Below are 4,475 nucleotides of genomic sequence, written 5' to 3' on the forward strand. Positions count from 1 at the left end.
TTGGTGGGAATGCACTCAGTCAAGCCGATTGTTTCTGCTCACATACAGTTTCTTGTGTGAGATAAGTATGGCCTGGCTGCAGAGAGAACAACAAGGCCTTAAAAGCGTGGATGAGACATCGACTGTCAACGCCTCGGTTTGTCAGATTCTTAACCAGATTTGTGCTCGAGCAGCGCCACAGTTGACGAGAATGAACACTGTAAACAGCAGTGTGTACGTGTGGTGGCTTTCCAGTAAGATATGGTTTCTGATATCACATCATCCCAGACTAATATTCAGACTATTAGTCAGGATGTGATGAGCTGAGCTGGTGCCTGCTGTGATTCATGTAGCAGCTTCTGAATAGGCAGCATAAATGTTATGGCACAGAGAATGTGAGTCAGGACAGAGAGAATCCAGTTCACTGGGCCATTACTGCAGCTGAAAGGAAGAGGAGGAAGTTGGTTTGAGGATTTGTCACCATAAGATCTCTCTGTTTTAGAAAGGGGGTGGGTTCCTCTCAGGAATGTGAAGAGACCTGGGTGTTGGGAAGGTTTTTCCCCTATAAATAAGACTAACTAGTCACAAGATTCAGTGTTTGAGGGACAGCTAGTTCTATAGTATGGACGCACAGAAGGCACAATGTTAATGTTCTGTTTGGATCACTTCATGTATTGCATTAAGGTGATAGTTTTAAAAGTTCAGTTAAAAAACTTTAAAATCTGTATGTTTCTTTAAAGTAAAATAACAGCAAATATCTGTAATTTTTAGTTTGAAATAAAAGTGCGTTTTTACATTCACACATTATATAATAATAAATTATTATTTGTATAAAATATCATTTTTTGTGTGTTTCTCTTTACAATCAACATGTAAATTAATACTTTTTTCTAGGATTTTACTGGAAATTATTGGTAGTTTAACAAAAAAGTGAAGTTATGTAAAACAGTTTTAGAATATGTAGAATGTTTTTATTTTACAATTTAAAAATTGTGTAAGATAATAAAATGTTACATTTTTAGGATTTGGATATCTTTAAAATGTTGTTTTGTTTTGTAGTTTTTGTGTGTTTTGTTGATTTCAATCATTTAATTCAGTTGGTACTATTTTACAGCCAAATGTTATAAAAGGACAAATCACAATTTAAAAAAAACAGACTTTTGATGTGGACATTTTGCGCAGCCTGTTTTTCACAGTTAATATGTGAATTTTAAAAATAAATCTGGGATTTTTCCTCGTTATTATTTGTAATTTTGTAAAATGATTAACTATTGCAGTTTAAAAAAGTTTTTTAAAAATGTATTTTTTCAGTATATGGAATATTGGCTAATATGAAAACCAAAAATAGTGCAAAAACTTCCAGTCTTCACCACAGTTATTATTGAAAACCAGCATTATGAACTAAAGCGGTTGTTCAGGGGCTAAATCTACATCATGCATGTGCTGAGCCACAGGTTTGTGCAGAGCAACAGGTCAATCAGAAAGCGACCCTCTTCTCTTTGTTGTCCCTCATCCTCCCAACATGCTCTGGTTGGTTCCTTATTTCACTTCAAATCTTTTGACTGCATCTAAAGTTCTGCTTAAAGCTCATTTGGGGCAGTTGTCCTACTCAGGCACTCATCAGCGGTGCTGGGAGGTGATACATCCTTGACAACCGTGCCCCTCTGGCACCGTATCCGTTGCACTGCTGCTTGTGTGATACAATAGGCTCCCATCCTTTGTCCTTGAAATTGTTTGAATTAGCACAACGGCGGGGGCTGGGGTTGCAAACATCAGAGTTACTCAAAAGGATTGACAAAATCACATGAGCATGATAGCTTGGAGGTGGTAGACGTGTTTGACAGATAATCAGTAGTAAAATCGATACAAGTGACAGATATAGAATCAGTGCAGCCCTTTGAATGAGTCTAACTTTGGACCTCTGCTAGTGTGCTGTGCAGCACAGTGGGCAATGTTTGATCAGTGGTTTATGTCAGAACTGATCCCCTGTAGAAGATGGACTTGTAGTGTGTTTTTAAGGGATCACTTCTATTAAAATCCGGCCTAAGTTGCCTTATACCTTTATACCTTATTTACCTTTATGAAACATGTTTGCACTTTTATTCAAATCAAAATCAAATTAAATCAAGCTTTGTTGTCATTTAGCTGTAAATACAGCAGAAGTGCACACAAGATGAGCGAATGTTTCTTCAGGATCCAGTTTGAAACAATTAAACTTTACAGTAGAGAAATAAAACTTCACTTCATTTTAGTTCATGTTTTTCTACTTCATTTATCTTTAACATGCTAATTTTTCCCAGACAGAGCTATACAATGCGGTACTACACGATAAACATTTACAAAATGAACATTTAGTTAAAGCTTTGTGTTGGTGCACAATGTTGTATTATATTACACCACTAACATATCATTCTGGGACATTAATGTTCATGCTTTTAATCTTGTTACTGCTTTAGAACTGCTAACTGCCTGATTTACTCTAAAGAAGTTTGTGTCTACATTTATTCACTGAATTTAAAGTCATTTTTTCTCTTCCATTTATCTAGTGAATCCTTTTTAATAAGTCCTTAAAATGTGTTGTACTGTTTACCATTGATTTCTTTCTTTTATTTCAACTTTTTTTAAAAATAGATTTATAAACCTATTGTATTTTGACTGATGCACAACAACACAACAAGCCCTCAAAACTAATTTTTCACTTCCAGCACTCATTGCAGAACTCTCAAACCTGTTGTGCTTGTTGATACATGATCCACTGAACAAATGCTAAGTAGGTGTGTGTGGCTGCATGTATGAGTGTGTGAGCTTCAATAAGCCACCTGCAATCACTTGTCCCACCACCAAACTTGCAACATGTCCTAGTTGGACCTCCCAGCAGCTGCTGATACTACTCACATTCTGTGACGAAGTGTTTAGTTGCATCAGTTAAACCATCACAAACACTAAGCACACAACACTTCATGACCAGCACACATGCGATGGCCGGGAATCGAACCCGGGTCAACTGCTTGGAAGGCAGCTATGCTCACCACTATACCACCATCGCTATGAAATGGACTGTTTTTGTGTGCTCTCAGGAGTTCAAACGGATAAGAGAAGTAGGTGCAGAGAAAAGGGAGGAAATGAACATCAGCCAGAAGCCCTGATCTCTGTCACGACACACAACATCTTAGTATTTTCTACAGCAAAACAACCTGATGAAAATGAAACTAAATCTTGAATCATTCTTGAAACAACTTTCACAAAATGGGAAAGTGATATTGATGAGCCTATTGATTCCACATTCCCATGGTCTGCAGTCTTTTTTTATAACTTTCTTTTCAGACTTTGGCTAGAGTCATTTTGTTGTTTATAGCCTGTATTATATTTTGAACTGCTGGTATTGATTTCAGATTATCCTTTGGTGCACTGGAATTATACAGGGTAAACTAACTTTATTTTGTTCTGTTGTTGTGTTATAACTTAGTACTGTGTTTGATGATCTCTGTCAGATGAGAAGATGAGGTGGAGGACAGTGGAGGAAGTTCCATGGTGTAATGGTCATCACTCTGGGCTCTGGATCCTGGTGTCCCTGGACTTAATGGAGATGATAGGGGATGAAAAGTTGTGTGCATTTTTCTGACCACCAAGCCTGTCCTCCAGTACCCACCAACTTTAACCTCCACCAACAGGTGAGCAGAGACTCTGCTGACCTCAGGAGAGCTGCACGGAGCAACAGGGAGAGACGGAGCTCCAATATTTAAGTGATTAGATAAATGCGTAAAGCAAGGGTGGGAACACGACAGATGATTGTATGTGAAGCCAAATTTTGCGCTTTCATCACACAGAACAGAAAGCAGGAGCACAGGAGTTGTCATGGCCGAGTGGTTAAGGCGATGGACTAGAAATCCATTGGGGTCTCCCCGCGCAGGTTCAAATCCTGCTGACAACGTTTGACTCTTTTCCGCAGTGGCAATCTATGAAATAAGAAGAGATGATGTTTAAGTGATGATGTCATAATAAGCGCGTGAGAAAGTCCTGATTTGAATATCATGTCATTTCTGCACAGGCACTCACCTTTGATATAGAGGATGTGAGTGATGCTTTCAATTGTCATATGTTTCCTCCAGTGCATGTATGAGGCCCCAGCTTCAGACTCTGACATCTCCATCAGTGTACTTCTTCAAGAATTTAAACCCACCAGGACTATCCAGATTACATTTAACTCTGTAAATAAACATTTTCCAGCCTGTTCAATGTTATAAATGTTCTGTTTGGCCGTTAAAGGAGGTCTTCCTCACATTTTGGTGTATTTTAACCCTTCCATGGTCTAAATTCTTTGAACAGATCTTGTGCTGTAATCAATGTCTCACTGAGTTTTTATTTTCATTGCAGTGGTTGATTTTTCCAGAGCAAGATCAATGATTTTTTAATACATCTTTCTCCAGTTTTATTTGCTCTACCTGTGGGTTTCAACTATTATAACTTTTTTCATTTAATAAATGACTAATAACACA

The 4,475-nt window shown here is 37.8% G+C and overlaps 1 long non-coding RNA gene and 2 other non-coding genes across 3 annotated transcripts; 2 read left to right on the forward strand and 1 right to left on the reverse strand.

Annotated features, from left to right (window-relative positions):
• Positions 1-2,761: 2,761 nt before the first annotated feature.
• LOC127530361 (uncharacterized) lies at positions 2,762-4,475 on the forward strand. Its single transcript, XR_007936973.1, has 2 exons — positions 2,762-3,650; positions 4,089-4,475. It is a non-coding gene; the product is annotated as an uncharacterized LOC127530361 (long non-coding RNA).
• Positions 2,954-3,025, reverse strand: trnag-ucc (transfer RNA glycine (anticodon UCC)). Its single transcript has one exon. It is a non-coding gene; the product is annotated as a tRNA-Gly (tRNA).
• trnas-aga (transfer RNA serine (anticodon AGA)) lies at positions 3,829-3,910 on the forward strand. The gene has a single exon. It is a non-coding gene; the product is annotated as a tRNA-Ser (tRNA).

This window comes from Acanthochromis polyacanthus, chromosome 16, assembly GCF_021347895.1.
Source record: "Acanthochromis polyacanthus isolate Apoly-LR-REF ecotype Palm Island chromosome 16, KAUST_Apoly_ChrSc, whole genome shotgun sequence".
In the NCBI taxonomy this organism is placed as follows: Eukaryota; Metazoa; Chordata; class Actinopteri; family Pomacentridae; genus Acanthochromis; species Acanthochromis polyacanthus.